Raw genomic sequence first — 22,498 nt, forward strand, 5'->3', positions numbered from 1 at the left:
CACCGGAGCGAACGGAGGTGACCGGGCTACCCCGGCTTCCTGCAGGGCTCCCGTGCACTCCAAGTTCGCTAGAGAGGGATATTTTGCCCGTGGAAGTTTCAGAGAGGGCGTTAAAGTGCGGGAAGTCCCCGAACTTGACTTCTCAGAGACGCCACTCCCCTCCTCGGTTTCATCTCGATTTCCCTCCATGCCCATGTTCAGGACACGATTAATGACTCCCCAAGTGGCTACCAGGAGAGAAACTGAAGTGTCCCCTTGCCTCAGAGCGTCCCACAGAACGTCTCCCAGACTTTCTCATGCCTGCAGAGAAAAAGCTTCTTTCGGATCCTCTGGGAATCCAGCCTGTTTTGCCCAAGCCAGTAATGCGATTAAGTCGCTGTCTGGAACGGGATTTTCCATGAGTTCCAGGACACCCTTCCAGATGGTAAGAATAGATTCCTCCTGCCGGGTCAACTGACTCCCCATCATTTAGAATTTCCCACCTAGCCACTAAGCCGGGAGGAAGGGGAACAGAAAAAGTACCTTTCTCCGATGAGGAGAGAGAGACTGGTCTCGCGGCTTCTCGGGCAGACTCTCGGTGGCTGCGCTGCCTGGGCTCTCAGCTCCGCTCCGCACGTTCCGGTCCGCAGGGTGCTCTCCGCAGGCCGTGCTCCGCTCGGCTCCGCGCTGCTCGGGTCCGCGGGCTTCGCTCGGCTCTGGTTTTCGCGAAGTTGCGTCCGAGCCTATAATGCAATCTCAGTGGACACCTCCAAATGTTGCTATCACGTGAGGGAAAGCAAGACAGGACACAAGGGCAACTTCTTACAGAAGAGGCCGTTTAATTGACCAAAATGCGGACATATTTATAATGAAGATCGCAAAGCTCAGGCAGAACAGAAAATAATTGGACAGAATAAGAAAACAATCTCTGTCATGTACTCACGGTACAGTTACTTATAAAACAACAGGTGTTTAACCTATGTTTTTCATTTTCGGCCTGGGAACGTCTGCAGCCCCAGAGCTATGTATTCAAAACAACCCAGGAAGGTTTTTGCTATCTATGAGAAACAAGAACTGTGTACTTTTCACAGCCTGAGAAAATCCTGACTGAAAATTTCCTAGGCCACAAACAGTATCTACAGGAGCACTCCCGTTTCTTACTAGCATGTAATTCCTAAGAATCCAGTTTCATTGTCTCAGGCCAGATATGTATAAGTGAAGTGTGAACAGCCCTAAATGTGACTTTTAAAATTACTTTTTACTCCATTTTCTTTCCAATATTCTAGCAATGAGCTTATTTAAATGTAATAGCTTATTACACCGCCTAGCACAGAAATAACATTAAGATGATATAAAGGTGAAATATAAGATGATAATTCACCCTAAGTAAGCTGCTGTCAGTCATTTAAAGTAGGTGTTGTTTTACTTTTTTAATTAATTCAAAAAATATTACTTTTACAGCACTAAGTTTTCACTGCAAGTCAAAATGATGGTATGCTAGAATAGGAATGTGTTTACTAATCAGAGCTAAGACAAAAATCTACCATCCTCACAGGCAAAACAGCAAAACAGGCAGTACACTCAAGAAGCAGTGTCTCCCTGTGGAAACAAGCATACCAATTTGGGCTGAAACTGGTTTTTGAACTACATATGGGAAATGCCATGTGAAAAATATTTAAATAACCAGGAGGGCCACAGGATTAAAATAAATTATTTCAATAATATTAAACAGGCCTGTTTCACTCACCCACAAAACATATTTCTATTTCTGCCTCAAATAACAGTGATAATTTTATGGCACTTTGGAAACAAAAATTACAATACATTTTTCAGTCTCCCAGTAGCAAATATTAATGTTGATACCAGAAAGTCATGGGCTCAGAAAGGATTGTTGCTTGGGTGATGCCATTCTTAAAACACTTCATTCACTTTTATGTTGCAGAGCTGCAATTGTAACTTACATTGCTGGTTTCATTCTCCACAGACAAGAACAAATACCTTTCTGGAAAATGAAAGGAGATTTGTCACAGTGTGTGTTTTAAAATGATAAATCAAGGAAGATCTAGGCTGTTCCTCTAAGGATTTGGCCATGACACAAGTCAGGTGTGAACTTAGACCTGTTTGTCTCCAGCTGGGTGGAGTCCAGGAGACAATTAATTGAGATCCAGCTCTGGAAGTTGCTTTTCTCCAGTGGATTCACAGGCCTCCAAGTTGTCCTAATGCTAATTAAAAAAAAAAATGCATTAAAAACCAGGATGTTTCACAATGACTGAAAGGTGCTGTGCTGTTTAAACCACTGAGCAGGAGAGAAAAAGATGACTGGGAGGGATAACTTCTGCATTAAGTTTTATTATTGCAACTTTTGTCTTTCTCTCTATAAGCAACCTTTTTGGCATATTTATTCTTCCCCAGTTCTTTACTCTAGACACCCAACATTTATCTCCATTTCTAATAGCCAAATCAGCTACACATTATTAGCTCTAGATTGCAGGTCTGAACTGCTCTGTTTTAGTTGCAACACTTGGATGGAAGGGATGGTGGCAAAGAAATGAGGTAGTGCTATTTCTATGTGAATGATACCACTTGATGAGCTAACAGGCAGCATTCATTGTCCATTTATTTGGCAGTGGAGACTTCCAGTCCTAATTCAGCACTATGGTCTGACAAGTGTATGATTGATAGTGCCTCACAAAGAGCTGTTTTGAGTATTGTTGCAGGCAAGGAACTGTTCAACAAGTTGTCTGCTGATCCTAGACACTACAAAACTTGAAAGAGGAAAGCAAGCACGACTGTCAGCACAAAGACCGTTTTACAAGTTTCCTGCTTTTCAAACCCCCCTCAAGCATTTTATCCCTATGAGTTTATTCTTTAAACTTTGGCATTCTGGCCTCAGTATAGCAAAGGACTTGTAATTAAGTACACATTAAACAGTAACATACTGTCACCCCTAGTTTTATCTTCTTCATGATCACTTTCATAGTTATTTTCTCAATATATGATTATTATTCCAGTGGAAATAAAAGTTGAAGTTTTTTATTTTATAGGAGCAGATAAGGACTTTGGGTGGGTCTAGTTTGGAGAAGAGGAGGCTGAGCGCCAATCTCATTGCTCTCTGCAGCTTCCTGAGGAGAGTATGTGAGGGGGAAGGTGCTGAGCTCCTCCCTCTGGCATGCATGGGATACATGGGAATGGATAGAAGCTGATCCAGGGGAGACTCAGACTGGACATCAGGAAGCATTTCCTTCCAGAGAGGGTGCTCAGATACTGGAACAGGCTTCCTTGGGAGGCTGTCATTGCTCCAAGCCTGGCAGTGTTAGAGAATCACTTGGATAGAGCCCTTAGCAAGATGCCTTAATGTTGGGTCAGCCCTGAAGTGCTCCAGCAGCTGCAGTAGGGGATCACTGTAGGTCCCTTCCAAATGCAGAGGTCTATTCTGTTCTCATTTATCTCTAGTTAGGGGTTGACAGTAAACAGGAGCTCTGCTTTGGAAGCCAGAGGGATTCAATTCAACCCTTCAGGCTGTTTCCATTATGCATTTTTCACACATAATAAAATAAACTAACCTTACATGGGACTGTAAAAAGTCATATACACAGTCAAAGATGAATCCTGGAGAGCTTTGTAAAATACAGACCAGAAAATACCTTGAAGTATAAAAATTAAAATGATAAGTTTCTGTTGTAGAAAATAAGTGAATTGTCAGAAAGCAAGATATTGCAACCCTCCCCCCCAATTTGGCAGAATTCAAAAGTAAATGTTAATTCCACCTTATACTTTCATACTACCAATGCATATTTGTGCTTATTTATGTTTCCAGATTAATAGACGAGGTAAATATGGCCAATAAAAGATAGTAAAAATCTATTAAAAGATTTTTCAAAGTTCGCTTAGTTCATAAATTTCAGCATCATAGTAATGGTAGTCCTCATGCACCAGACAATATATTCAGAACAAGGATAAATAAATGCCCTGAACCTAACAATATTTTATCAGATGTCCCAAAAATAACCAGAAGAACAGCACCTGTGCAAACAGGGTTTTTTGATCAGTCATCTGTTGACCTAGTAGCAAAAAAAAAAAAGCATGGAATGTCCATTTTTCCTCTGACATTTCAAAATTATACTAATGGGATAATCTATCAACAGGAAACTGATTTAAAAGAATTATTTTGTCAAGGTGCCAAATCCCCTTCAACTCATGTTCATTGTGAAGATCACTGCTAACACGACCACAACTGTTTTTCTGAAGCATTATTTACTCTTTGGAAAATACCTTATTAAAAGAAAACAAACCTTTCCCTGGAGGTAGGTGATAGAGCAGGGGAAGCATGTTAAAAATCAAACTTTGACTGGGAAAAAAGACCAGGCCCAAAAAGGACCTTGTTTGTGGAGAACAGGTTGTTCATCTTTCCCCATAAGTCTTGTTCAGTCTGGCAAGAAAATGCTGTGCTCTGTAAGATGTGTGGAAAAAAACAGGTTTAATAAATATCCAAACCCAGATCAAGATGGTTACCATTAGCCTTAGACTGGGAAATAACACCTCTACTTGGCCTTCTCTAGATTCCCTAGAGCAGATACTGAGAAAACTGAGATTTGTTACACTAGTCCTCAAAACTGAGCTAGGCAAAAAATGTTGAGCAGATTTTAAAGCAAATACAGCCAATGGATTGATTTGTATATGCAAATAACTAACTCAACACCTGAAGTTGTAGCAGGATATATCCAGTTCCAATAGCCAACATCGGTTCCCCTTTAGCAGATCACTCTATATGCAGAATAGGCAAGATGGCAAACAGAGTAACAGTGAAAGTCAGTGGCTTATGGACTAGTTCATGTGGCAGCAACTTTCTTTTGCCCTCACATATGCCATCAAGCACCTCTGCATAATGAATGGGCAGAAATGAGTGCACAAATAACCTGGGGGGTCAAAACTACTTTAATAGCCAACATTAGGCAATATTTTCCAGCATTAGGCCATGGTTTCTACTTTTTTACTACAGTAATTTCACGATTATAAGCCGCACTGAGTATAAGCCGCATCTCTGGGTGCCAGCAACTTTTCATTCTTTGTCCGTATATAAGCCGCACCTGATTATAAACCGCACATTACAATACAGAGTGTGATAAAAGGTATCTATTCTATCACCATCTGTTTAGGGTGAGGGCAGTGATCCTTATCTCAACAGCAGATATTCTGCTAATGGGCCGTCCATTGAAACCAGGCGGGGCATTGTTCTTTATCTTTTCACACCCCATCCTTCCACCAGCGACTCATTTTCTGCTAATGGCCCTTTGAGTCCCACTGTGCGACTGATAAAATTACTGCATCCCATTGAAAGTTGCTCCAGCCAGGGGGAAGAGCCCAACATTTCTTACCAAGATAAAAACAGAGGTTTGGGACACTAAGGGAGCCCCTTTCTCCACTGGACTCCAGTGGAAAACTGGATTTCTCCACATCACCACTGGACCTCCAGAGGGAAACTGCACCTTGTACAGGAGTACTGCTCCAACTGAACCACATCTGTCACTGCAGGAGGATGCAGCCACCATGGAATGGGACTGCTGCCAACACCCTGTCTGACAGGGTGTCAGGTTGTACTCTGACTTTGTCAGGGTTTGGAGTTTGTTTCTTTGTAGTACTGTATTTCTATTTTAATTTCCCTAGAAAAGAACTGTTATTCCTAATTCCCATATTTTTGCCTGAAAGCCCCTTGATTTCAAAATTATAATAATTTGGAGGGAGAGGGTTTACATTCTCCATTTCAAAGAGAAGTTCCTGCCTTTCTCAGTAGACACCTGTCCTCCAAACTAAAACCGCAACTTTTTGTTCTTTGTCCATATATAAGCCGCACCTGATTATAAGCCTCACTTTGGGTTCGGACCAAAATTTTAGTCAAAATGGTGCGGCTTATAATCATGAAATTACTGTAAACTGTTTCTTCACCATCTGCTTTTAATGATCCTCACAGGTGACTGGTTTACTGATACCTCCTGCATTCTGTAATAGTTGTTATTTTTAAAAGGTTTTATGTTGTAATCCACTATCCAAGATGTATTGAGATGGTATGTCCCTTGACTCTTGACCCCTGTAATACCTATGGATTCACCCTATCTCTCTGCTTTACCCTATTGGCAGGATACCAATTCTCTCCCTGCTCCTTCCTGACCATAGAAAAGACCCCTGTACTTGGGAAACTTTTTTTTTTTTTCCCCCTGGACGCCATGAAAAATAAACCACAGAACCCCCTGGGAGAAAAGAGCCTCTTTTTTATCTTTTACCCTGTTCATGCTGCTGTGGGTCCCAGGCTTGCCCTGCTACAGAGTTGCTAGGGTGCGGGGTGAGCCTCGGATAGTTAGCAATTGACTCCCAAGGTGGGGCTTTTCACTTGAGAGAGCCCACATGAGTGGTCGTGAGTCCTATTATAGGGATTCAATAAGCCCAAAGACAGGTCAATTACATTGAAGGTAAAAAACTGCTTTTAGCGTAGTTTCAGCTTACGGGGACAGAATCGGTAACTCGCTCAGCCCAGGGCAAGCGATTTCTGAACGGGGACCTATCCACAGTTTCCACAGCAGCCGGTACCCGCTGGAGAAGGTGAGTACGGCCCAAATTCAGGTGGGGCGGGTCCTTGGAACTCCACGCAGCGAAACACATGCAGCTCCCTCTGTAGTTGGGGGTCAAGGGTGTTCGTCTGCGTGGCAGCGGGGTGCCAGGGGAGGCAAACTCGGCGTGCACGCTGGCGGCCCATGGCCAGTCCGCGCGTGGGCTCGGCAAACACGCAGGCGCGGGGCACGCGGGCGGCGCGGAGCCGGACCGCCGTGCGTAGTTCTGCAAAAAAAGCGGCGGCGATTCCGTTTCTGCGGTTTTTGTGGCTTTGCACGCCCGGATCGGTCCCAGAAGTGGTGCCAGAGCCCCCGCGGCAGGCACGGTCTCCCAGCGGGGGGAGGAGAAGCGGCGATCAAGCGGCACTCCCTCCCTGCAGCCGGCACCGAGCAGGAAAAGACCAAAAACCAAATTTTTCTGTGTTTTAACTGTGGATTAAGGGTAGATAATGTAATAAGGGTAAAACATAGTTTGTTCATCAAACTTAGTACAAGTTTTTACTGCAGCCTTAGAAACTTAGTTTCTTTTTACTAACAAAACTCTGTTTACTAACAAAGTTTAGTTTGTTTGCTAATAAAGTAAAAGCTTTAAGTTGCTTAAACTATATAGCTTTAGAAGTTTATTTTTTTTTGCTACTCAGTATAACTAGGGCCCCAAAACTTATCAAACGGGGAATAGATAAGCTTGTAGAGCAATTATCTTTAACCATATATGGTAAAGTTGTTTCAAGTTTGCCAGGACAGCCAGACCCGAGAAACCAGCCTCCTCCAACCACCTGGACGAACATTACCTAGCAAATGAGACCACGCATGCGAACAAAGAAACTGAAAGAGATAACAAATCCAGGAAACGATTCCAGATAAAAGGGACTGGAAGAAAAAGATCCGTGTGAATTGCTGGAGAAAAACGGAATTGTAACGGGTTTTCTCAGCAACACCCAGATCTGTTTGCTCACTTGTTACTGCTTGCTCTAATTATAATAAATTACAGTAATTTCACGAATACAAGCCGCACCAATTTGACCAAAATTTTGGTGGAAACCCGGAAGTGCGGCTAATATTCGAGGGCGGCTAATACATTAACAAAATTCTAAAAGCTGCCAACACGGAAGTGAGAGCCCGCGGCAGCCCCAAGCCAAGCTGGAGCCCGGCCGGCCCCGGCAGAGGTGGGAAAGCCTGGCAGAGGCGGGGCCAGCAGTGTGGGGGGCGGGCGGCAGAGCCTGAGCCAGAAGGGCGGGGCAGGGGGGCGGCAGAGCCCGGGCCAGCAGGGCGGGGGAGCCCGGGAGAACTGGGGCTAGCAGTGCAGGGGAGCATGGCAGAAGCAGGAAGGCCGACGGGTGGGGCTGCCTGGCAGCGGGGGAAGCCCAGCAGAATCGGGGCCAGCAGCGTGGGGGAGCCCGGCGGTGCGGGGGCCTGCAGTGCCGGCCAGGGCGAGGAAACGCGGCGACGGTGCAGACGGGAGGGGGCGGCCGGCGAGCCCGGCGGCGGCGGCAGCCCTGCCGGCCGGGCGAGCGAACACGGCACGGGGCAGGCGGCGAGCCCGGCGCGGGGCGAGCGAACGCGGCGCGGGGCAGGCGGCGAGCCCGGCCGCGGCGGTGGCAGCCCGCCGGCCGGGCGAGCAAACACGACAGCGGGGCGGTGCTGACGGGAGAGGGGGGCCAGCGAGCCCGGCGACGGCGGCAGCACCACCCGGCCAGCCCCACCGAGCCGTGGCGCTGATCTGCGCCACCCGGCCCCGTCGGCAACCATGAGCGGACCGAACCTGCCTGGCCCCGCCCCGAGCCAGTAAAGCCCGCTATGCCACGATCCTGTTACTAATTGGCCAATTTGTGAAAGCTGCGCACGGATTCTCGCGACGAACGAAAGTGCGGCTAATATTCAGGGTGCGGCTTATCTATTGACAAAGACAGCAACATTGTCGAGGCACTGGGGGTGTGGCTTATAATCCGTGCGGCTTGTATTCTTGAAACTACTGTACCTTTAATTGACTACTGCCAATTTGCTTCAAATTTATCTCAAGACTTTCCTTCTTCTCAGAGAACCGACCACGTGACAAAGCCTGAGGGGGCCGGGGGCAAGGTCCAAAATAGTGCTGGTCGTGTGGCTTGTCCCCGGGGGGGCTGTAGACCACGTGGTGCGGGCCCAGTATGGCGCTTGCCACATGTTACCTTCTTGATCCCATAACCCCTTCTTCCCTCTGGTCCCAGCCCCCAACCCATTCCCTTCCCATAATCCATTCCTGCCCTCGGCCGCCCTGCCCCCATCCTCCTCCCAGACCCTACCCTGAATGACACCACCCTGACACTCTGCCCCCATGTGTTTAAACCCTGGTTCCCTTGGCTACCCCTCCTCTGCTCCGGCTCAGGTTACACATGCCTGTCCTCCAAGTAACTACAGGAACAGGGAGGAGGGTGGAACCCTTGCAGGTTTCAGTGCCGGTAGGGATGGGGATGGGCAGGGCCCAGCTCACAGCCCCTGCGGGGCAGACGGTGACTCCGCGGTGGGGGAGGGTGGACAGCCTCCAGGGCTCAGTGGAGGGTGTGTGCCCAGCCCTGGAAGTCAAAACCTGGAAGAAGATTATATACCATCAGCAGTTCCAGTAGTTTATCTTTGTAGGAGAAATGGCAAGAGAAGTTATCAACCTTTGTCCTAGCAAGATAAAAAGGAAATTTGTAAGGTCCAAAGAGAGTTTGGCAGAAGCAGTGAGATTTTTAAGAGCATGATGAGAGCACCATTTAATTCAAATGAGATGGTACCCAATGATATCAAGGACTTGCTCAGATGTCTGTTAACTCCCTCAGAGTATGATCTGTGGGAAAGCATGTGGAAAAGATCTTTAAGAGTGCTTCTGCAGGAGCTGCAACAAAACCCAAATAGTGCAAAAGGTGAGGATGATAATGATATTACACATGAACATCTATGTGGAGAAGGCGAATGACATTGCCCAGAAAAACAAACACGGGTATTAACCAAGTTTGTTTTGGATAAAATCTGCAATGTAGCAGAAAAGGCCTTTAATCAGCTACCTAATATTGAAGTCAAAGGTAGTTATGTTAATATTAAACAGTTTCCTTCAGAAAAGTTCTTGCAGTTTGTGGACCGTCTGAGAGTGCAGGTGGAAAGACAAGAACCAGACCCAGTGGAACAAGCTGAATTGATCAAGGAGATGGCTCAGAGGAATGCTAATGAAGCCTGCTGCAGGGTTATACTTAACCTTCCCCTTGAGCCACCACCTAGCCTAGCACATATGATAGAAACCTGCGCCAGAAAAGCAGAACTGTTCAGTGCACCAGAGAGAAACCCAGGACCAGCACAGTCAAAGTCTACAGCAGCTGTAACACCAGGACCAAGGAAGCAACCGGTGCCACCACAGCAGCTGCAGCATATCACCTGCTTCCAGTGCAAGAAACCAGGACATTATGCCAGAGACTGCCCACACAACCAGAAACAGAAGAAGACCAACAAACAAAAAAATTTGGTTTGCAACACGTACCCACCATAAATACAATAACGCACAAAGATATAAATACAGTGGGTTCCACACTGGCAAAAGACTCTCTCTTCAAAACAAAGGAGGAGGATGGGACAAATGGTGTAGGGATTAAAGATAACATAAATGTCAAATGTTCAATTAACAAGGTTTGGCAGCCTCTTGGTCGTTTCAGGCTTATAACTACAAAAGGTTTGCATTTCAGATCAGCAGATTGGAAAATTATTACAGAGGACCTACCTGACACTTCACTGGACGTGATGTTATTGCATATGGAACTGGACAGTGAGTATTTTGTTATTGAGGACATCGCACACACACCCCTGGAGATTGAGGTGTCTCCCATGACCATGAAGGGAAGCATCTCCTGCTTCATTCTCCTGGCACACTGCCCTCAACCACCATTTTACCTGGTCGAGGTGCAAATCCTCGCCCAGGCCATTCCCGTTCCAATGGAAATCACTGTAGATGGAAAATCACCTGAAGTCTACTGGACAGAAGTGGTGGGTGAAGGCAAACCATCTCTGGCATGCAACCTAACTCGTGGTTCAGACCATCTCCATGTGGAGGGGGTACTGGACACAGGGGCAGATGTGACGATCATACCCAAGAGGATTTGGCCGTCACATTGGGAATTGCAACCCGTGGTAGGCAAAATCTAAGGTATAGGAGGAGTCAAATTGGCAAAAATATCAAAAAGCATCATGCAAATTGAGGGACCGGATGGAAAATTGACTAGTGTCCGTCCGTTTGTTACAGACTATAAGTGCCCCCTGTGGGGAAGAGATACCATGTCTCAGTGGGGAATGCAAATGATAATCCCTAAGACGCCCCAGGATTTTTAAAGGTGGTCACTGAGGAGTGCCCTGCCCAAAAATTGACATGGCTGGATCATTCCCCGAGATGGGTAGCTCAGAGCCCATTGAGTAAGGAGAAACTCAAGGTGCTAGAGGAGCTTGTAGCAGAGCAATTGGAAAAGGTCACATAGAAGAAACTACAAGCCCTTGGAATTCCCTATTGTTTGGAATAAAGAAACCAGGGAAAGATAAAAGTAGGTTGTTACATAATCTCTGGGAAATAAACAAAATATTAGCAGACATGGGATCACTTCAACCAAGGATGCCCTCCCCAATGATGCTTCCTCAAAATTGGAAATTGGCAGTTTTAGATATTAAGGACTGTTTCTTTCACATTCCTTTACACCCAGAGAATGCTCCATGGTTTGCCTCCTCTGTTCCTACTATCAACAGAGAAGCCCCAATGAAGCACTACCACTGGAAGGTACTCCCGCAAGGGATGAAGTGTAGCCCGTTCATATGCCAGTGGTACGTGGCCTCATTGCTGTCCCCGGTTCCTGCTCAGAGAAGGGAAGCTATCATCTTGCATTATATAGATGATATTCTTTGGGTGCCCCCAATGACTCGATACTCCAACACACGTTTGACCTAGTGGTTAAGGTTTTAACCTCTGCTGGATTTCAATTGCAGGAGGATAAAGTCCAAAGGATGCCACCTTGGAAGTACCTGGGCTTGGAAATCACTGCAAGGACAATTGTTCCTCAGAAATTGGACATTAATTGTAACCCAAAGACCTTAGCAGATCTCCATTCCTTGTGTGGGTCTTTGAATTGGGTTAGGCCCTGGCTAGGCCTCACTAATGAGGACCTAGAGCCCCTTTTCAATTTATTGAAGGGGGAGAGAGAGCTAGTTTCTCCCAGGGAACTGACCCCAGAGGCAAAAACTGCAATCGAAAAGGTACAGAAAGCTCTAGCAGAGAGGCAGGCTCATCGCTACAAGCCTGAATTGCCTTTCAAATTCATAATTCTGGGAAAACTACCACACTTACACGGTTTGATATTCCAGTGGATCGAGGGGCAGAGAGATTCGCTCTTAATCATAGAGTGGGTCTTCCTCTCCCACCAACAATCCAAAACCATCACAAAGCCACAAGAACTCATAGCTCAGCTGATTCGGAAGCAAGGATGAGACTTTATGAGCTGGCAGGTTGTGACTTTACATGAATCCACCTTCCAGTCAAACTCTCTGAGGGGGAAAGGAACTCTCCTGAAAGGCTGACAAAGGAGATGTTCGAGCACTTGCTCCAGAGCAATGCCAGTCTCCAGTTGTCTCTGGACAGCTACAGTGGACAAATATCAGTCCATGCCTCGTCTCACAAGCTGTTCAATGAAGAATTCCACCTCATTCCTCGTGAGAAGAGGAGTCGGAGACCACTCAAAGCTCTCACAGTGTTCACAGACGCTTCTGGGGCTTCCCACAAGTCGGTGATGACTTGGAGAAATCCTCAGACTCAGCATTGGGAAGCTGATGTTGAGTTTGTGGAGGGTTCGCCTCAGGTAGCTGAACTGGCTGCAGTGGTAAGAGCTTTTGAGAAGTTCTCAGAGCCAATCAACTTGGTAACAGACTCAGCTTATGTAGCGGGAGTAGTGTCCAGGGCGGAGCAGGCAGTGTTCAAATAGGTTGACAATGAGCAGCTTTTTAGGTTGCTGTCAAAACTAATCTCTCTAATTTCTCATAGAGAACATCCGTTCTATGTGATGCATGTGAGGTCACACACCGATTTGCCAGGTGAGATCGCAGAAGGGAATCGTCAGGCAGACTCCCTTGCCACCCCAGCAGAACAAGCATGCCTCCCAGACATCTTCCAACAGGTAAAGTTGAGCCACCAGCAATACCATCAGAATGTGCCAGGTCTGATCTGTCAGTTCAAGCTAACACGGAGTCAGGCTCGAGCCATTGTGGCCACCTGTCCCAGCTGTCAGCTCCAGGCCATGCCATCGCTAGGTGCAGGGGTTAACCCCCGAGGCCTTGGCAGCTGTGAGGTGTTGCAGACAGACATCACACACATTCCCAGTTTTGGTCGCCTCAAATATGTTCATGTAAGCATTGACACATATTCAGGTGCGGTTTATGCCTCTGCCCATGCAGGAGAAAGAGCTGTGCATGCCAAACAACACCTAGTGCAAGCTTTTTCAGTATTGGGGATCCCTAAGGAAATCAAAACAGATAATGGCCCAGCGTATGTGTCCAAGGCGTTCCTGGAATTTGTCCAGCAGTGGGGAGTGGAACATAAGACAGGCATCCCCCACTCCCCCACAGGCCAAGCTGTGATTGAGCGTGCACATCAGACACTCAAGCATGTTCTGGCTAGACAGAGCAATTCAACTGTGTGGATGTCTCCACAGCAGAAGCTCTGTAAAGCCCTGTTCACTATCAATTTCTTGAACTGTTCATTTGAAAACATGAATCCTCCTGTGGTTCGTCATTTTAACAGTGACAAACATTTTAAGCTGTCTGAGCATCCACCAGTTTTGAGTAGGGATCCAGAAACCTGGGAAACCAAAGTTCCCTATGAACTTGTTACCTGGGGATGTGGTTATGCATGCGTATCCACTCCCTCAGGCCCTCGGTGGATTCCCCAGAAATGGGTGAAGCCTTTTGTCCCCAAACAACCAGCTCCAGCTGAAGAGGGAGAGAAGCAAGTCACAGTTGCTTCGAAAAGAAGACGCCGCTGGAGAGGAGACAGAACTGACATAGAAGACAACCTTCCGGCAGACTCAGAGACTTTTAACATGTTTTAAAATGTTTGTTTTCCTTTTAACAACCTAATACACTTCTCTCTTCTTCTAAACAAAAAAAGGTTGAGATGTTGTAACCCAATACCCTACTGTTTTAAGAATGGTATGTCCCTTTAACCCTGTAACCCCTGCAAGACCAATGGACTGTCCCCTGCGATGGGATTGACCTGAAGCCAAGGCTGACCCCTCCCCTTTCCTGACCCTTAAAAACCTGTGCCCGGGTTTGGAACTTTCTTTTTATCCTCATCTCCCGCTCTGACCACATGGAAGCCTAAGAATAAAACAGAATATCAACCCTGGGATAAGAGCCTCTAATATCTTTCTGTTCTACATGAACCAGCACCCCAGGCCAGCTCTGCAGGGTATTTGAGGTACAGGGCCAGGTCCCCAGAGAGTGCTGTTTCAGAACTGCTGCCAATTTTGCCCAAAGCAACTCAGGAACCCCAGGAGTTAGAGGTGTTGGGTTCCTACCCAGCACAATACTGCATACATTTTATAGTCTTTCCAAAACCTTCTGACACCAAAGAGTTCCACAATATAAAGCAATACAGACAGGAATTCATGGTCAAAAGGTGGTGCAATATTCTGAGTCATATTGCAGCAGACACCCAATCTCTATCAAGTCCCAAGAGTCTCCCTAAGGGATTGTTCTTGATTTGTGGAGATTGGGCATGGGCAGGGTTTTTCTCTTGGCTATTAGGAGGGCCACGCACCTTCGGGCGGCTGTCCCTGTTGGCACTCAATGAAACCTTAATTAGTGATTTGACTCGTAAAAACAAATCGGTTGATAAAATCCAAAAAAGAAGTGCAGACAATTTGGACAGAGATTGTGATTCTGAAATTTTTCATTAGGCAAATTCAAAAAGAATTGCTATATTCCTGTTTCTTCCATGGGTTTCAGCAGTCAAGGTTCTGGGTGAATTGGGTCACCTAGAGTGTTGGGTAGTCAAACAGGCAAATTTGACATCCACTGCCATCAGTTCCCTCCTAGAAGACGAACAAATTACCAGGCAGGCCACACTCCAAAATCGTGCTGCCATAGATTTTCTCCTGCTGCTACATGGACATGAGTGCCAGGAATTTGAAGGACTTTGCTGCATGAACCTGACCTCGAAAGCTCCTAACATCCATGCTGCCCTCAGAAACATGAACAGCTTGATCGGACAAGTGAAGCAAGAATCTGAAGATTGGTTCAATGAACTGTTCAAAGGCTGGGGATTCACTGGGTCGTGGACTTCTATAGTTAAAACTATTTTATTATTTTTTGTTATTCTTTTCCTTGTAAGAATGGCGTTCGGAATCCTTCGTCACTTAGTTTTCAAGGCCAGCAATGGTCTCATTCCTTCTACCTCAGTAGTTAATCACATAGAGATGAAAACAGAGCTGGAATAAATGAATGGTTCAGCTTAAATGTCATATAGGTTCAATGTGGATGTCTTCTTTTGTTTGAATTCTGCATATAAACTGGTCACTCTTTTCCCTAATATTTAACAAAGGTTTCCTGGAATTTCTAAGGAGTAGGAAAATACTTGATGTGACTTTGTTAGCTCTGTGTTTTTCTCTGTGTGATGTTCTTTTGTTCCTCCAAAGTAGAAAAGCATGGTCCTTGTACCAACTGCACGAGTCCCCTGCAGCTCCTACTCCCAGTGCAGGGAAGTTGGCAAGTTTGGTGCCACAAGAGATGGTACTTGCTCTTCACTGACACAGAGCACATTCTGATAGCAAGGAACTTCAATACTTAGCCAGTTGGTGGAATCAAATGAGATGAGTTTTCCTTCCAGTTTTGAAAGTTTCTTTTCCTTGAATCTCCCCAGTCTGGAAAGACTCAGGTGTGAGTACCCCATGTGTATGCTTATCTGGGATACTGCCTGCAATTGACAATGAGTGCTCACAAACCTACTGGTCTCACCAGGAGTCACAAATATATGTGTTCATTAGATTGCATCTCCCCATCACTTTGTGGACTTACTTAGCAGGTTATTATAACAAAAAAACTCTCTGAACCCTGACAGTTGTTTACCTGGGTCTCAGTGCATCACCAATTACAAGCATGTTGGAAGTTTCTTTAGCACCTAATTCATATTGATACCAAATATTACCAATAGCCTATTTTTTACTTTTTTTATGAAACAGTTGTTAGGATGTCTAATGGAGATTATTGTCTTCCTTTTCTGTGGATAACTACTATCACCTACTTAAAAAAAATTAAGATAAAACTGCTACTTATCCGAGGCTCACTCAGCACCCTGGTAATTCTGTAGGAGGGCAAGCCTGGGACACACAACAGCATGAACTAGGGTAAAAGATAGAAAAGAGGTTCTTTTCTCCCAGGGGGTTCTGTGGTTTATTTCTTCATGGCTTCCAGGGGGTAAAAAAATAAGTTTCCCAAGGACAGGGGTCTTTTCTACGGTCAGGAAGGAGCGGGGGGAGAATTGGCATTTGCCAATAGGGTAAAGCAGCGAGATAGGGTGAGTCCATAGGTATTACAGGGGTCAAGAGTCAAGCGACATACCATCTTAATACATCTTGTGTAGTGAATTACAACATCTCATTGTTTTTTTGTTTAAAAAGTTGAAGGAAGGATATTAGGTTCATTTTGATTAAAATTATGATCTTTCCCACCACTTGCAGTTAGTGGGAGAGTTAGACTGTTTCAGGGTTTTCATCTCTATGTGATTAACTACTGAGGTAGAAGGAATGAGACCATTGCTGGCCTTGAAAACTAAGTGACGAAGGATTCCGAACGCCATTCTTACAAGGAAAAGAATAACAAAAAATAATAAAATAGTTTTAACTATAGAAGTCCACGACCCAGTGAATCCCCAGCCTTTGAACAGTTCATTGAACCAATCTTCAGATTCTTGCTTCACTTGTCCGATCAAGCTGTTCATGTTTCTGAGGGTAGCATGGATGTTAGGAGTTTTCGAGGTCAGGTTAATGCAGCAAAGTCCTTCAAATTCCTGGCACTCATGTCCATGTAGCAGCAGGAGAAAATCTATGGCAGCACGATTTTGGAGTGTGACCTGCCTGGTAATTTGTTCGTCTTCTAGGAGGGAACTGATGGCAGTGGATGTCAAATTTGCCTGTTTGACTACCCAACACTCTAGGTGACCCAATTCACCCAGAACCTTGACTGCTGAAACCCATGGAAGAAACAGGAATATAGCAATTCTTTTTGAATTTGCCTAATGAAAAATTTCAGAATCACAATCTCTGTCCAAATTGTCTGCACTTCTTTTTTGGATTTTATCAACTGATTTGTTTTTACGAGTCAAATCACTAATTAAGGTTTCATTGAGTGCCAACAGGGACAGCCGCCCGAAGGTGCGTGGCCCTCCTAATAGCCAAGAGAAAAACCCTGCCCATGCCCAATCTCCACAAATCAAGAACAATCCCTTAGGGAGACTCTTGGGACTTGATAGAGATTGGGTGTCTGCTGCAATATGACTCAGAATATTGCACCACCTTTTGACCATGAATTCCTGTCTGTATTGCTTTATATTGTGGAACTCTTTGGTGTCAGAAGGTTTTGGAAAGACTATAAAATGTATGCAGTATTGTGCTGGGTAGGAACCCAACACCTCTAACTCCTGGGGTTCCTGAGTTGCTTTGGGCAAAATTGACAGCAGTTCCTCTATAGGATTCTTACTCCTTACAGTTTACTGCCTACAAGGTTTGTATAATGAAATGGTGTGTGACTCGGGAAGTTCATTTGGCATCTGTGTTTCAAAGCTGGCTGAATATTCTCCAACCTTCAATGGAACTCCTACCTGAAAGGTGGACATAGGGTTTTCTGCTGCTGCAGTGGACAGGCATATGTTTTCTTGTTGGAGTGTCTTTGCCAGGGTCACCCAGGCGTTTTGACGTGGCTGAGGGACGATCCATGCAGCTGCCAGATTGTTCACTGTTAACAAGAAGACAACTTGGATGGGGTTCATCACAGGGTTAATTGAAAGGAAGGTATTCTCTAAAAAGAAAAACATGTTATAAGTCTCTGTATCTGCCGGAATGTATTCCTCTAGGAAGGTTCTCTTTCCTCTTTCCAGCGGTGTCTTCTTCTTGAAGCAACTGCCACTTGCTTCTCGTCCCCTTCAGCTGGAGCTGGATGTTTGGGGACAAAAGGCTTCACCCATTTCTGGGGAATCCATCAAGGGCCTGAGGGAGTGGATATGCACGCATAACCACGTCCCCAGGTAACAAACTCATAAGGACCTTTGGTTTCCCATGTTTCTGGGTCCCTAATCAAAACTGGTGGATGCTGAGACAACTTGAACTGTTTACCACTGTTAAAATGACGAACCACAGGAGGATTCATGTTTTCAAATGAACAGTTCAAGAAATTGATAGTGAACAGGACTTTGAAGAGCTTCAGTTGTGGAGAAATCAACACAGTTGAACTGCTCTGTCTAGCCAGAACCTGAGGAGCGTCGGGTGCGCACGCTCAATCACATCTTGGCCTGTGGGGGAGTGGGGGATGCCAGTCTTATGTTCCACTCCCCACTGCTGGACAAATTCCAGGAACTCCTTGGACACATACGCTGGGCCATTATCAGTTTTGATTGCCTTAGGGATCCCCAATACTGAAAAGCTTGCACTAGGTGTTGTTTGGCATGCACCGCCCTTTCTCCTGCATGGGCAGAGGCATAAACCGCACCTGAATATGTGTCAATGCTTACATGAACATATTTGAGGCGACCAAAACTGGGAATGAGTGTGATGTCTGTCTGCCATACTTTACAGCTTCCAAGGTCTCGCGGGTTAACCCCCATACTCAGCGATGGCATGGCCTGGAGCTGGCAACTGGGGCAGGTTGCCATAGTGGCCCGAGCCTGACTCCGTGTTAGCTGGAACTGACGGATCAGACCAGGCATATTCTGAAGGTATTGCTGGTGGCTCAGCTTTGCCTGTTGGAAGATGTCAGGGAGGACTGCTTGTTCAGCTTGGATTACACGGGAGTCTGCCTGACGATTCCCTTCTGCGATCTCACCTGGCAAATCCTCTTCTCATGAATAATGAGGTGGAATTTCATCATTGAAAAGCTTGTGAGACGGGGCATGGACTGATATTTGTTCACTGCAGTTGTCCAGAGACAATTTGAGGCTGGCATTGCTCTGGAGCAAGTGCTCGAACATCTCCTTTTTCAACTGATTTACCAAAATATGAGTATTGTTCTAATACCGATACTCAACTCTGACGGACAAAAGACTCTCTAACAATTTAAAGTTAGAAAGGGTATGTTTATTCAGCGCTGGGCAGCAGTGTGGGGTAACCCCCTAATACGCACTGTAATATCACAGATGATCACAGAGTCTATTTATTGACAAAAGATTCAGACAAATACATATTCATAATACCAACCCCTCCCTAATTATTCACATATTAGCCGCCCCTGAGTATTAGCCGCACTTCCGGGTTTCCACCAAAATTTTTGTCAAATTGCTGCGGCTTGTATTCGTGAAATTACTGTATTTTCTTAATAATTTGTTCTTCATTTTTCACTTCAATTTTTTTACTTATTAACAGTAGACTTAACAGTTGCACATATTGTTCATCTTTTACCTCCAAACTAATTTCCTCATTTTTAAATATTATCTTTGCTTCCAGCTGCTCTAGCAGATCCCTGCCTAAAAGTGCAGATGGAGCTTTAGGCATATACAAAAATCGATGAATTCCCCACAGCTTTCCCAATTTATACTTTAATGGTTTGCAAAAATATGCTTTTTCAGATTGACCAGTTGCTCCCTTTACTAAAACATAATCATTTGTTATGGGTATCAAAGCCTTATTTAACACTGAATATGCTGCCCCTGTGTCTACTAAAAATTTCACTTTTTTCTCATTGTTCCCTAGTTTGACCATAACCAGAGGGTCCTCTAGGGTAGGGCCCTCCGGTCCCCTTCAGTTCTCTTTCATGTGAGCCACCACCCCCTCCCCTTTTTGATCACCTTTTTTTTGTTCATCACCCCTTCCTAGTTCTGGACACTGTTTTCTCCAGTGTCTGAATTTCTTACAGAATGCACATTGGTTTTTCTCCAGTCGGGGTGGTCCTTGTTTTGGGGGATCTTGCTGGTGTTTCCCTTTTATATTTTCTTGTATTGTTGCTACTAGTTTCTTTGTCCCTGGTTTACACCCCTCCTCTCGATTGCTGAAAACTCTCCATGCCTCATCCAACAAGGTCTCTAAGTTCCGACTTGCTGGGGTCCGCATTTTCTGGAGTTTTCGCCTGATAACACTTGCAGATTGCCCCAAAAACAAGTTCACCAATTGTTGTGTTCCCTCATCAGATTCAGGATCCAGGGTGGTGTGTCGGCGCATTGCCTCTCGCAACTGATCTAGAAATTCAGAAGGATTTTGAGAGGGATTCTGTTTAATAGCAAACAAGGCTGACCAGTTTATAGTTTTGGGAATTGCCCTTTCCAGTCCCTTTATTATTAATTCCTGGTATCTTGTCAGCTGTGCTCTTCCCTCTGATCTATTGGCATTCCAACCCTGGTTCTGGAGGGGAAATACATCCTTAACATCATCTTGGGTTATTCTACAGTCATCCTCAGCCAGATCTTTAGCTGCCTTTAAAACCATTTGCTTCTCTGATTCTGTTAAGGACTCAAGTAATATCTGAATGTGAGCCCAATGAGGCATATGTAGTTTGACCATAAATTTCATCCTTTTAGCAACACTTAGTGGGTCAACTCGATAATTTTTAGCAATCTTTTCCCAGGATTCTAAATCCCAGGCAGTAAAGGGGGCTCTGACTAACATTGTCTCTCCCTCAGAGGTGGCTGTTTCCCTTAGAGGGGCTTGTATGGCCTCCCTCATTTTTCTTCGGGTCCTGGATGCTACAGGACCCTGTGGGGAGAGTTCTTCTTCCTCACTAGCACTGGAGGGTAAGGGTGGATACAGTCGAGTTGGCTCTCGTGGTTCGGGAGTTGGTGGGGAAATTTCCATATTAATTACTGTTCCCTCAAGTGAGGAGGAAGCAGGGGATGAAGCAGGGGTAAAACCTGAAGTCGATGGTAGTTCTAAATCTGCTTCCCCTACCACCCTTCCCCTTCCTTGTCTTTTAGGGGGTGGTTTAAGCAATTCTTCTGTCTCCTCTTCCTGAGCTGCCATACGATATACTTTGTCAGGATGTGTACACCTCTGATTTATTGAGCATGTGCTACAACATCTCTTAGGTTTCCCATTATTAGTTCTGTTATCTTTTTCAAGAGCCAACACTAAAGGGTCAGAGGGTGGTCTAATTCCACAAACCCTTTGCCACTCCGGGTGATTCCTAACAGAAAAAAACATGTCAGCATAAGTAACTTCATGCCATTTCTGCTCACGCCTGAGGAAAAGCATCAGCTGTACTAAAGTGTTATAGTCCAATGTCCCTGATGGGGGCCACTTCGCCCCCTCCTCAAGTCTATAGAGGGGCCACCACTGTGTGCACAACTTAATAAGTTCTCTTTTAGTTTCTCTATTCTCATGATCTACCAATTCCTTCCAATGTGCTAAAACACATCCTAAAGGACTACCTTTAGGAATCTCTTTGCTTTCACTTGCTCCCATGCTGAAAATTTTTTTTCTCCCAACGCCTTTTGACTTTATCCCAGCTCCGGAGTTTTACCTGGTAGTAACTTGGTACAAAAATATTCTGAGCACACTCAACTCTAAGGATTTCCACCAGCTTCTGTAGGATTCCTGAAACTCTGTTTTCTAACAGTTCAAATATTCTTCTACTACCGGGGTTTTCCCGACTGGTCGATATTAAGACCCGTATAACTATCTGGGTAGTCTTTTGCTCCTTTCTACAAGAAAGATAACAAATTCCACTTTTAGGTATCCTCCACTGAAACACTTGTCTAACCCACAATTCTTGACAAGCTACACAATGAAACACAACCCACGGATTACAGTCACAGCCCTCTCTGGGGCAGGGAAGGTCCTTTGGGCTGGGATCCCTCTCCCTAAACCTTCTATTCCTTGGCATATACGTTTATTGGCAGAGGAAAGGGGAAGGAGTAAAACCAACTGACAAAATAAAGGGTTAACAGTAAACTCAGTGAACCAAATTACTTAGAGTAACTCTTCCAAAGCTTAAGCCACTGACCAAGACAAATGGTTATTATATTTTTCTTTGTCTCTTTTTTTTTGCTTTTGTTTTTCCTTGTTTTTTTTTTCTTCAAAAATCTCCTCTTTATTTACTTCTAAAAGATTCACTTATCACAACCAAACACACTCAAACACTCTATTCACAAACTTACACAAAACTTCCACAGTTCAAACACACAAAGCTCACAAAAACAAACTGCACACTTAGACACACTCACATTCAGCATGCACAAACTGTGATCACCGTGTTTTACAAGCCAAAAATGCAGTCATCACACTCCAATGCCCACAACCAGTGCCTTAAGCTGGAAATCACCACTGTGCTGCCTTTAAACCACAAATCAAAACTTCCACCAACCGACTGCTGCACGAACTCTAACTTTGACAGCTGCCACTGGCCTGTCAATGCACCCCCACTATGGGGCACAAGTTCCAGCCTCACCTGGAACACAAGCCAGCTCAAGCTCAGCCGACCCACTGCCGCACGAGCTCTACCTTTGACAGCTGCCACTGGCCTGCCAATGCACCCCCACTACGGGGCACAAGTTCCAGCCTCACCTGGAACACAAGTCAGCTCAAGCTCGACTGACCCACTGCTGCACGAGCTCTACCTTTGACAGCTGCCACTGGTCTGCCAATGCACCCCCACTACGGGGCACAAGTTCCAGCCTCACCTGGAACACAAGCCAGCTCGAGCTCAGCGGAAACTTACAAACAAATCCACTTTAGGCCTTTCCA

Source organism: Catharus ustulatus, chromosome W (assembly GCF_009819885.2).
Source record: "Catharus ustulatus isolate bCatUst1 chromosome W, bCatUst1.pri.v2, whole genome shotgun sequence".
NCBI classification, from domain to species: domain Eukaryota; kingdom Metazoa; phylum Chordata; class Aves; order Passeriformes; family Turdidae; genus Catharus; species Catharus ustulatus.